This window comes from Rattus norvegicus, chromosome 14 (assembly GCF_021556685.1).
Source record: "Rattus norvegicus strain SHRSP/BbbUtx chromosome 14, alternate assembly SHRSP_T2T, whole genome shotgun sequence".
Taxonomy (NCBI): Eukaryota; Metazoa; Chordata; class Mammalia; order Rodentia; family Muridae; genus Rattus; species Rattus norvegicus.
The window spans coordinates 3227192-3239889 of NC_141547.1; the positions used below are offsets into that span (position 1 = coordinate 3227192).

General features: G+C 44.9%; 1 long non-coding RNA gene across 1 annotated transcript in view; it reads left to right on the plus strand.

Annotated features, from left to right (window-relative positions):
* The first annotated feature begins 244 nt into the window (after positions 1 to 244).
* The window catches only part of LOC148001183 (uncharacterized), a 56269-nt gene continuing 43815 nt past the window's right edge, over positions 245 to 12698 (plus strand). Inside the window, exons 1-2 of the long non-coding RNA XR_015637686.1 lie at positions 245 to 384; positions 3908 to 4011. This is a non-coding gene — a long non-coding RNA (uncharacterized LOC148001183). The remainder of the gene's footprint in view (positions 385 to 3907; positions 4012 to 12698) is intronic.

The window sequence follows — 12698 nt, forward strand, 5'->3', positions numbered from 1 at the left end:
AAAAAAAAAAAAAAAAAAAAGGAAAATCAGAGCGACGAACCGGATCCCTAAAGCCAACAACAACAACAACAGCAGCAGCAGCAGCAGCAAGGGGAGGGCTAGGGCGGAAGTGAGAGATGGCCACAGCACCGCTGCCTGGGAAAGTTAACCTTACTGGGAAAGGCCTTAAATACAGGAAGGAGCATCCAACGACCATTTTGATTCTATATTCTATGACGACGTAATGTTCGATAGTTCTGAAATGCACTCTTGGCTTCCGGCTTGCAGCTGCCTCACACGATCCGAGAGGATAAGTTCAGGGCTTCCGTGGGGGACTATTAAAGAGTGTCTTGTTTCTTTCTTCGTAGCTGCCGCTCAGGATTTATCCAGCATTTCTCGGCAACGGTGAATAACCCTGCAGTCCTGGCAAGGAGAGCCTTGAGGAGTTGGCAGAGGAGAAAGGGCCTACCCTGTTTCTCAACTACCCAAATATTTTGTGACTTTAAATCCCAGCGGGCGTCTTCTCCTCCATAGCAACAGTGGGTGCATTGGGGGATTACTGTGTTTCCCCCCTCCCACCTCCCGTGGGAGAGTACCACGCTAAGCTGGGATGAATCAGGTCACTAGCTGAATTCAGCACGGCTCGGTCAGACTCTATTCCTAGACAGTTGGTGCAATAAGGCAAGGTGGGCCTTTGGAGGGACCCTGAAAGAACCATAACCAAACAGAACGTGATTACAAGTTTTAGCGTTGCATTTTTTCTTTGCGGCTGTAGGGCATGTTAAGAACGATATCTTGCCTATAAGAGCTAAACACACATATTCATAATATGTTAAAAAACTAATCCTCCGTCTTAAAGCCATTTCCACAGAGGGACTCTCATTAAACCCAAAAACCGACAGTGGATAATGACCAAATACCCACGTGGTGGATAAGCTCGGCGTTCAAGGTCTTTACGGAAACGGTTTGTGCGACACTGATTGTTGTGCCGTGAACATTCCCAGTGATGGGAACAAACCTTTGCCAGTGAATGACAAATTTACATATGCGTCGTGTCAGCCAGCAATGCTTTACAGCCTTATTTGCACTAGCTTCAGGCACTCCACGAAGGAATGGAGTGTTTAATGTCCTGCAAGTTACTTTGTTTCTTTGCATCGTTAAATTATTCTGTAATTTGCCTGCTTCCCTTCTACTGCATTGTGCATTAAGTCATTTAATAATTTACAGCATAAAAGGCACGGTGAGGTTTTAAGTAGAGCGTCCAGCTCCCTTTCCAGAAGGTTCTGGACATTTAGAAAACCTGAAACCCTGAGATGCATAATGCGTTTATCTCTATCTTATATTTCACGAGAAAAAGACTTGTTGCTAAGACTTTAATGCGCCCTGCCTTGTGTGCATTCATGTGTGCACGTGTGTAGCTTTGTGAGTTTTTGTTGTTGTTTGTTTGTTTGTTTTTGACAGGGTATATATCCTGGTCTACTCACTTTGTAGACCAGGCTGGCCTCGAAGTCACAGAGACCTGCTTGCCTCTGCCTCTCAGTGCAGGGATTAAAGGTGTGTAACACCACGCCTGGCTGCTAATATTTAATTTTAGGTAAAATAGAAAGTTACAAAGATCTCCAGGTGAACGGTATGTTGCTTTGTTATTTCTTGGAGTCAAGCTCTCACTGTGTAGCCCTGGCTGTCCTGGAATTCACTCTGGGAGCCAGGCTGGCCTCAGACTCTTAGAGATCTGCCTGCCTCTGCCTACCGGGTGCTGAGATTAAAAGCGTGCACCACTAACTGGCTCAGGGTTTTGCTTGTGTCATTTTATAAGTGTTTCGACTGCATGTATGCATGTGCTGGAATTAAAGGCATACACTCCAAGCCCCACTCCGTCTGGTAGTCTGGTACCTTTAACCACAGAGTAGATTCTCTCTCTCTTTTTTTTTTTTCTTTTTTCTTTTTTTTCGGAGCTGGGGACCGAACCCAGGGTCTTGCACTCGCTAGGCAAGCGCTCTTCTGCTGAGCTAAATCCCCAACCCCCAGAGTAGTTTCTCTTATTTGGCAACATCTAACATAAAGCATGAAATCTAAAAAGCCACCTGTGCTGGGTTAAGCCAGTTTTAACAGAGATCTATCAACACAGAGGAAACTCATTCTTCTGACTATGGCTGCTATAGGTCTGAAATAAACTGAATTTTTTTTTTATCATTTTTCAAGTGTACATTGCTATTTGAGTTATATAATTTTTACCAGTCGGAGGTTGACCTTGGGTCCACTGGTGAAGAATACCCACTATATCACCGTTTCCGACTTCAATGCTGCCAGGCACACTAAGAAGTAGCAAAGTTTACCCACGTCTGTGAGGCCAACGGCACCTGAAATGCTTGTCTCTCCTAAATACGCTGTGTACAAAGAGTTCCTTGTCTTTAGTTACAGAGTTATCAAAAATACTATTCTAAAGAGCAGTTTTAATAATGTATTCCTAGAAACTTTATTTTCAAAATTCCATGAATAAAATAAACGTATGTTCTTTTTGGATGCCTGTATCTGAAGAGATAGAAGATTTTATTTAAAACGTAGAAAAGAAAATGCACATGTTCTTATATTAGTTATACCTTTTATTCCCTTTAATTGTTGTATTTATCTGTCGAGTTTCCCGACTGCCTTTCGACAACTTTAAAGTTTGGTTACCGAGTCTTCGAGATGCTTAAGAACAGGGCAAAGCTCGGCATTGTCTGTCTGAATTACAGGGAGGGGTGTCGAGGCTAAGGCGTCCTCCACCAGTGTTCGAGAGTGTTTATTTAGTTGTTTACTTATTTGTTCGTGCTCTTAAAGACAGGGTCTCTTTGCACAGCCTGGATGTCCTAGAACTCACTATGTAGACCAGGCTGGCCTCAGTCTCATGGACCTGCCAGCCTCTAACTCTCAAGGGCTGGGATTAAAGGCATGAATCAGTACACCCAGCCCAGGTTTTTATTTATTTCATTTTGTGGGCGTAAGTGCTTTGACTGCATGTGTATGTGTGCACGGTGTGCACGCCTGGTGCCGGCAGAAGTCAGAAGGTGTCAGATCTCCTGGAACTGGAGTTGAAAGATGGTTGTGAGCCACCACTTAGGCTGGGAACTGACCTCAGGTCCTCTGGAAGATCGACAGGTGCTCTTAAGTGCTGAGCCATCTCTACAGAACCTACCCGAGACTTTTTTATACCTCTAAACCCACAGAGAAAATTGAGTTGCATAGATATTGAACCCATGGCTGATATGACATGATCGTTTCCCTCTCATTTGGAAGAACATGTCACACTCTGTTAATCAACTGTATTACTTATGATGAAATTTAAAACTAGTGTACAGGCTGGCGAGACGGGTCAGTGAGTGAGGGTGATGGCTACCCTGGGTATGGTCCTGGGAATGACACAGTAGGAGCGAACCTCCTCTCACAGTAATCTCACTCATCTCCACAGGCTTGCTCTGCCACTGGAGCTTTCCCCACAAATAAATAAATAAAAGAAACCTACTCTAATGTTTGATGAAACCATATCTGAAAGATTGGATCACCTGGGGAAGTTTTCTGAATATTTTTCCCTGTAACATTTTTTTCTCTCTTCTCTCTCTCTCTCTCTCTCTCTCTCTGTGTGTGTTTTGAGGGGTGGGCATCTTGTACGAAAGGTTGTTGAAAGTCATTTTGAGACAGCAAGACTTTGCTGCCACCATAAATTTAGTTGGCTGCTCATTAATGAAACGCATCATCCTTTAGATGACAAGGGTTGACAGAGAACACGGGTAGGAACCGGTTGCAGAGCTCAAGACCCAGTGCTGACCCAGCACCAGATTCTATTCTGTGACTTAGAATGTGAAGCCCGGAAGCTGTATTTACTCGAAAGCCTGTATTAAGTGCTGCTTTTCAGTGTTTCCAGCCTTATCATGTGTTCTCTACCGCCCAGATGCAGTTCAGCAGAGACAGAAGAGAGGCCCGGGATGGTCAAGAATGGCTTCCCCGCTCGAATGTTTACGTTGTCGAGCAGACTGAAATTATTTGCAGTAGCAGGTAGGTTCTTTTATTTCTTTGTCTATTGAATTAATATGGACACCATGGCCAGGATTTTGTCTGAAGCAATGTTGGCCTCATAATTCTTACAGGAAGCTCCCACTGTCCACAATTTCCAGAACACACGGTAATTACAGTGTTCCTCCACTAAGAAAGAGAATGGCATGTAAGGAAAAATTGATTCTTCTGTTTGCGTCCTCAGGTCTAAGCCTTTTCTTCTTGCCGTGTCTTTGAAATCATGAGGAATAACTTGATACTCCAGCACATGCGTGGGGTGGTGAGGGCACAGGTAGGGCGAGGGAGGGTGCTTGTGGCTACATTTCTGTATTGAATTTAATTTTTCATTGATAATTAGACTCTTGGAGCCACCTGATATTTTTGACCAGCAGGAAACAAAAGCCCACTGATTGACTCAGGGGATACGCTGGAGAGGCCCCCACTGTGTTCACACAGCAGTGCCACAAAGACTACAAACAGGAGCTGTGGCAAATTGGATCACCATGCAAGTTCCAACTGGCCCATTGTGTACAAGCAGCAAATTGGGAGCTGGTATTTCTGAGAACTATTTATTAGTGAAGCTGTGTGTTTTTCTCCCCCGCCCCGAAGTTTTCTTCAGCAAACAGCTTTCGCCAAGTTAGATGAGCAATCTAAAACACTTACCAACAATACAGCTCATTATCCAAAGAGTCACCCGAATCAGAAATGTACTGGTCACGTATGTCAAGCAGCTTAATTTGTTTTCGGTGATCCTAACAGGTGTTTAGATGTGTGGAGTCGTACGAAGGGCAGATGGACGGTATGCGATAGTTTGCCAAAATGCAAAATAATGTTTTAAATTTCAATTGCATCGCTACTCGTCTTATTGTGAGTTTTAAATGAGGATGCCTCACTGACAGCTTCTGGTAGAGCGATCGGTTCTAACCATTTAGTACAAAGAAAGGTGTGAAAGTACCAGGCGGCGGCCAGTTAGCAGAAATCATAGTTATACAAGCCTAGACCTGCATGTCTTGCAGGAGAATTGATAACTCTGAATTTTGTTTTCCATATGAGTAAGGCAGAGAGAGAGAGAGAGAGAGAGAGAGAGAGAGAGAGAGAGAGAGAGAGAGAGAGGTGCTGATTGTTTCATTAGTGGCTTATTTGTGTACTGTGTCTGAGAGTTTGAGCTTTGGGTGACTTGGGATATGGTATGCCTAATTCTATCAATATGATAGGGACAAGCTTGTGCAACTGCGACAATAGTTTCAACTCATTTTTATAATAAGGCTTTTGTGGTGATGTCAGCTCAGTTTTGGGCATTGTTCTTTTGGTGTTTTAAAGACACCATCCTGTTCTTTTGTTTTTTGTGTCTATCCACTCCTACGGTGTATAAACTGATCCTGTGGGTCATGAGATGATGCGGAGAGAGGGACTCAGAGTAACATAGCTAATAGTGGTGTTCCAGCCAGGGACACAATGGGGACCATTACGGAGAGGGTACACGCTCTGCTCATCGTCTTGCTTCCACGTGTACTAGGGATCGGTCATCAAATAGTAACAGGTGCCTACGGTGTCCACATCTGTTACATGCTGTAGCTGAAGAGAAGGATGTGGCACTTGCTTTCTGCATCCAGAGCCTGTCACTTGGCAAACAGACAAAAGTTATGGCACAAGGCAACTGTCAGACCCTTGTATTGCAGAGGCTGTCAGGTCAACATTCCAGAGCTGCAGTCGTCGCAAGTTTTAAATAAATCTTCTTTTAGAAAGAATGGAGTGTCCATTTCCTTAACCGGGAAGCTTGTGTGGAGTCGCTGGGGTTGTTGTACCCCAGAAAAGAATACATAATTTAGGGCACCCTCATTTGACCACTGGGGAGGAAAACAGGCGGTAGAGACTCATGATCAGAAGACACCGACAATCTGAAAAGCCTGGAGAATACAAGGAATAGAATGTGTTGACGAAAACTGATTTTGTCTTACTTTTTTTTTTTTAATGCAAGACATTGAAGAAGGATAAATGGCTTCTTTGTTAAGGCTGCTCATTAGGCTACAATGTAGATTAGATGGGGGTGAATATGTAAGATATTTGACACATACTTACTTTTCTTGAAAACAAAGCTAGTTGTTAAAAAGGAAGCTGTGAGGGAAGGTTGAAGAGTTTCTGGTGCCTGGGAATCAAGACTAGATTGGACGTGACAATTCAGTGTCCTGCCTTGGCTCTCAGAGGGTCAGATGGGTAGGTGCTAACTGGGATTGGGCCCCCAGCTTTCTTTACAGACTGAGCATTTACTTCTAAAACTACCCGTTTGCTATCTCCATGGGAAATAGACCCAATTTCTGGGTCCTGTGGACTCCTCTCTGAGGCATTTGACATTTTCAACCTTCCTCTGGTCTTCTGAAAATGTCCTTTCTTTGACTTCTGGGAAAACCATTATTTACTCTTTCCACTTTTCCCAATGTTCACTTTGCCTCTTTTGACAGATTTCCATTTCCTTTGTATGAATACTCCTCTCTTGACGGAGTCCCTTCTCCTCTGTGTGAACAACCCCCCCTTTGACTTTTTGTTTTGTTTTACCCCAGTTTGATTCTCAGCACTTACTTTGGAGTTTGAATGGGCTCCCTTGGAGGCACTCACCACTCTCACCAAGCCCGCTGTCCTATGGTCACCTCAGCTCTCCACATCCAGCCCCTGCCTCTCTGTAGGGCTCAAAGATGCACTGCCAACTAATTTCTCTTGCATCTCCCAGAGTTACCTTAAATCCAACCTTTCAGGTTGGAATTCATTTGCACAGCAGGCACAGTTCATCTCCTACATCCCCTTAAAAAAGGAAAAAGAGCTTCTCATGTAGTGCTCAAATGGACAGATTGCCTGGGGCTGGATGCTTCCGGAAACTCTGGTCATTCAGTTCATAAAATAGAGAAGGTCCCAGTCACCTCTGTGATCTACAAAATTTCCCCAACTAGAGACCTGTCGGTACTTACCACATTCATCTCTTACCAGAAGTGAGTCACTGAATCCCAAATACTGTATCTCAAAAGTCTTGCTCAAAACTCCCTCCCGTTCTGTCAGTGTGACTGTCCGTGTTCGGTATTTATTATTGTACTTATTCCTAACACATCTGCTGGCAAAGCAGCCCACTTGGTGCCCTCTGCTTTCACTTATTCATTTAATACACAGTCTGAGCAGTTCACATTCCTCCCACTCTCACGGTCAGGGTGAACTTAGCCATTCAGCTAAACGTTAGAAAGGTGCGAATCATTGTACTCTGCCATACGCCCCTTGGCTCTCCCACTCCACCAGAACCTCTGAAAGGGGCTGTTTATACCTCCAGGCAGCATCTTGATGGATGCTCCCCTTCGCTGCCCTCTCCTGGGCAGGAGAGCATTCCTGGGCATTCCTATCTAAACCCCTGCATCCCAACCTTCCTAATGCTGGGACCCTTTAATGCAGTTCCTCGTGCTCTGATGACCACCAACCATACAATTATTTTATTGCCACTTCATAACTAATTTTGTTACTGTTATGAATTATGAGGTAAATATCTGATATGCACAAAATATGTTGAGAACTGCCGATCTCATCACAGTGAGACAGAAACAGCCTCACTTTTTTTTTTTTTTTTATAGTGCTCTGCTCTAGGTGAAGCCAGCTTGCACGTCGTGAGGAACACATGACCTTAGGGAGAGATCTTTGTGGTAGGGAATTGAGGCTTGCTAACCCCCAAAAATTCTGCTCCTGGTGTGAGAGAGCAGGACCAGTTTGGAAGCATCCAGTTCTAGGAAGCCACGGGCTGACATTAGCCACCAGTACCCAGACTTTTGGAAGACCCTGAGCCGGAACAGCTCCCATGAGCTGTTTGAGCTGTTCCTAGACTGCCCACTCTCCTCCATCCTACCTCAAGCTGCAGTCACACCCACTGTCAGTTAATTTGCTTGTTTATTTACTCCACAAAAACCTCTGAGCTCCCATTTTAACTGTGTGTGTGTGTGTGTGTGTTTGTGTGTGTGCAGGTGTGTGTGGTGTTTGTGTAGGTGACCTGTGAAGGGAAGAGGCCAACCGCAAGTGTTGTTTCTCAGGAGCCACAAATTTTTAAAAAATTATTTATTTTTCTTTATGTATGCATGTGTGTGTGTGCACATATACATGTGTGTGTGTGTGTGTGTGTGTGTGTGTGTGTGCACCTGTGTGTACATGCTCCATGTACAATGCAATGGCCACAGAAGCCAGACGGGCATTACATGCCTTGGAACCAGAGTTTGAAATGATGCAGAGCTCCCAGGGACTAAACCACCAACCAAAGAGGACACATGGAGGGACCCATGGCTCCAGCTTCATATGTAGCAGAGGATGGCCTTATTTGGCATCAATGGGAGGGGAGGCCCTTGGTCCTATGAAAGCTTAATGCTCCAGTGTAGGAGAATGCCAGGGCAGAGAGGCTGGAGGGAGTGGGAGCAAACACAAAGAAGCAGGGGGTGGGGGGATGGGATGGGAGTTTTTGGGGTGGAAAATGGGAAAGGGGATAACATTTGAAATGTAAATAAAGAAAATATCCAATAGGGAAGGAAGGAAGGAAGAAGGAAGGAAGGAAGGAAGAAAAAAGAAAGGAAGGAAGGAAGGAAAAAAGAAACGATTGTAAGCTTCTCACTGTTCTTGCTGGGACTCGAACCTGTGTTGAGTGAAAAAGCAGCAAGTGCTAGCTAGCGCTCTTAGCCACTGAGCCATCTCATCAGTCCCATCACCTTCTTCTGTTTTGTTTTTTGTGTTGTGTGCGAGACAGGGTTTTTCCATGTAGCTCTAGTTGGTCTAGCTCCCTGTGTAGAGCACGTAGCGGAGTCTCAAACTCAAATCTGCCTGTCTCAGCCTTCGGAGTGCTGAGGTTAAAGGCCGATGTTACTACAATTGACCATCATCTTGTTTTCTGAGACAGGATCTCTCATTGTCCCAAAGCGTAGGGATTAGGTATGAGACAGGATCTTTCATTGGCCCAAAGCGTAGGGATTAGGCACGGCTGACTGGCCATCAGGCCCCAGGGCTCATCGCATCTCTGCCTCGGCAGTGCTGGGATTAAACGTTTGTGCCACCATTTCAGTTTTTGTGCACAGGTGTTTTGCCTGCCCTTGTGCCTGTGCACCACGTGGGTATCTGATCCTCCGGAACTCGGGTCCTCTGCAAGAGCGGTTGGTGGTCTTGTCCAGACATCTCTCCAACCCCGTGCCCAGCTCTCTAGCTGCAATATTTGAGGGGTTGCAACGCAGCAAACATTTCAGTAAAATCTCATCCGAAGCGGTCTTCTCAGGCCTTCCTTAGAACTCTACAGAGAGACCACAGGTCTGTCTGTAACATCTTCATATTCTTCCCCTCAGAATCACAATGCCGTCTACTTTTACATTTGATGTATAAAACGTAACCTCTTCTAGGCAATACTTGCCCACTGTTCATTTTCTGCCGGGAATCATCCCGTTTCATCTTTGTTTTCTCCTATTTTCCTCACGTACCCAGAATTTGCCACTAGTTGACAAGATGATAAGCATCAACCTATCATTTAAAAATCATGTTTTTTAAAATTATATTTATTCATTTAATATATATATTTATATTTATATAAACGCACGGAAAGCAAGGATGAGCTTTCGTTTTATTTTGTCTTTCCAGTGGTACACATAGATCTAGGCAGGGTATGCTTTGGATTGCGGTCGTTTAACTGGTTTTAGTAGATGCAAATGTTTTGTTTTGTTTTGTCTTGTTTTTGTTTAAGCCAGACCTCATCTGGTGACATCGCCTTGTTTTGAACATTAAGCTTAGGAACCCAGGAAGCAGATGGCAGCCGTTGAAACAGCCTCTGGCTGCCTCTGCAGAGCCGTTCTCTTTGCTAGCCCAGGTCTTTCCTTCGGTCTTAGCCTTTATCCCAGACTTTCTTTCCCTCAGGCTTCCATAGTTTAAGTCATAGTCCCCCCCAAAAAATCCTGCCAACATGTTTCAGTCTTTGGTCCACTGACCAGCTCTTCAGGTCTCTTTCTTAGCTCTTTAATGTTTTCTCTCTGGCTTGACTCCTGGCTTCACATCTTACTCTCTGTGGGAAAGCATTAAGAACTCCACTAAACAAAAAGTTTCTGTGCACTTCTGATGTTTAATCTGTTCTCTGAGTTCAGAAGTTTCATTAATCTGGCCCTTACTCTGCCTCAGTCCTGGAAGTTCAGGCCTTGTGGGCAGAATTTTTATTTTTTGACATTTTTTTTTTTTCCTGTACAGCTTTTTAGCGATCATCAACCTTTGGAGAACCCAATGGGCTGCAGGCTCATGAGCTGAAATCAACTCTTGTGAGTGTATGCTCGTCAGAATAAAGAAAACGATTGTCTTACCATGCATGTCGCTGCTGTCTAGAGTCGAATTAGGAATCCAGGGTGAGCTGAAGGTGGATCTGGTTCTAGAAATTGGAGAGTTGCTTCAGCCATGACAGCTGATTTAACTGGTCCAATGGAGAGAGCCCATGATTTTGGATTTCCTGGGCCAATCACTGCATGTAGGTTTTCTCTAGGAAACAGGTGTAACCTTGGGTAAAACTTCTGCTGAGTTCCGTGATTAGCCTTGGGTCAGCTTTCTTCTGCTGAGTTCCATGGTTAAAAACAAGACTCTCTGTACATTTCTGTGTAGGTTTCTCAATGAACATAGTTTTTCTTTTCTCCGAGATGAATATCTAGACACAGGAAGCTGGGCACTATGGTCATCCTAGGTTTCATTTTATAAGAAACAGTATGGTGACTTGTGCCTTTGGTCCCAGCACTCAGGAGGCAGAAGCAGGTAGATCTGTTTACTCTGTAGGTCAGGCTGATCTACATATCCAGTTCCATGACAGCAAGGGCTACACAGAGAGACCCTGTCTCAAAAAGGAAAAAGAAAAGAAGAAAGCCAAAGTCTCCAGAGCAGCCATACCATATTGGTTTGCTTTGCCCTCTCCCCTATCCCTCCCTTGCTCCCTCCGCCCCTCCCCTTATATGGGCATACATGTGTGCACAGCTATGCATGTTGGACGTCAGTGTCTTATATCTGATATCATTGTCCTTTTGTTTTGAGACCGAGTCCCACAGTGAACCTGGAGTTCAGCAGTTTGAGCAGAAGGCTGGTCAGAGGGCATGCAGGATCTGCCTGCCTACCTCCCCAGCACTGAGGTTACAGGCACCGACAGACTGTAGCCAGCTTTTCATGAGGGTGCTGACTATGAACCAGCCCCACTCGCTGCATTTCCCTCAGCAATGCACGGATACCAGCTGCTCTGGGATTGCCGCTCCACATCGCGTGTCCTTGGGTTTTCTGTTTCTTTGTCTACACTGGGAGCTGAACCCGGGGCTTTACTCGCATGATGCAATCACGGCGACTGAGACATGTTCCTGGCCTCCTCTTTTATATTTTATTTGCTTGTAATATTTTAGATATATTATTTTATGTGCACGAGTGCTTTGTTTGTAAGTATGCCTGTGGACCAGTTGTGTACCCAGTGCCTTCAGAGGTCAGAAGATGGTGCCAGATCCCCCAGAACTGGAGTTACAGATGCTTGTGAGACGCCATGTGGTGCTGGGAACTCCACCCAACCTCCGTAAGAGAATCAAGTACGATTGACTGCCCAGCCATCTCTTCAGCCCTTACGGTTTTGCTGGTCTTTGTTCTGTCTTGGGAAACAGCTCTGTCCAGTCACCTCGTGAGATCTGGATTTCAAACTTAGGCGTCAAGCCTTGCCTCTTGCAATGGCTACTACTCCCTGGGCAGTCTAGCTAGTTTCTCTTACCCAGGCTTTGTTTTGCTTCATGTTATCTGGAGACAGGTCTTGCAGAGGCTGGCCTCAGGTCCATCGTCCCTGGCTTGTGCTTGGGTCTCTCTAGGACCTGTGATAGCAGATGACTGCTTCCCTGTCGCTGTGGCTGGAATTTGTTTCCAAAATGTTCAATGCTAGTTTACATGTGTACATTTGGTATTCATATACTCTTCATTGATGAAGTGCTTGGTCCCTGTGTGTGTGCATGTGTGTGTGCGCGCGTGCATATGTGTGTACATGTGTTGTATGTGTATGTGGTGTGGTGTGTATGTGTTTGTGTGTGTGTGTATATATGTGGTGTGGTGTGTGTGTATGTGTATGTGTGTGTGCATGTGTGTGTGCATGTGTGTGTGCATGTGTGTGCATGTGTGTATGTGTGTGTGCATGTGTGTGTGTGCATGTGTGTGTATGTGTGTGTGGTGTGGTGTGTGTGTATGTGTATGTGTTTGTGTGTGTGTGCATGTGTGTGTGTGCATGTGTGTGCATGTGTGTGTATGTGTGCATGTTGTGTATGTGTGTGTATGCATGTGTGTGTGTGGTGTGGTGTGTGTGTATGTGTATGTGTGTGTATGTGTGTGTGTGTGGTGTGTGTGTTTGTGTATGTGTGTGTGAGTGTACGTGTGGTGTGTGTCCCACACTGGCCTTGAACCTTCTATGTAACCAAGGACAACCTTGAACTTCTGCTCCTCCTGTCTTTCCTGTCTTACCACCTTCCAAGTACCAAGATCATTTAGGTGTGTGATTCAGGCCCAGTCGTGAAATACTGGATATCCATGCCTGGGCTTTGTGATACCAGACAATGACTTTACCAACAGAGTTACAGTTCTTAGTTCCGTACTGTTTACACTTAAAAAAAAAATTACGTTTCCAAGTAACACAGAAAAAAAGTAATATCAGGTAATTG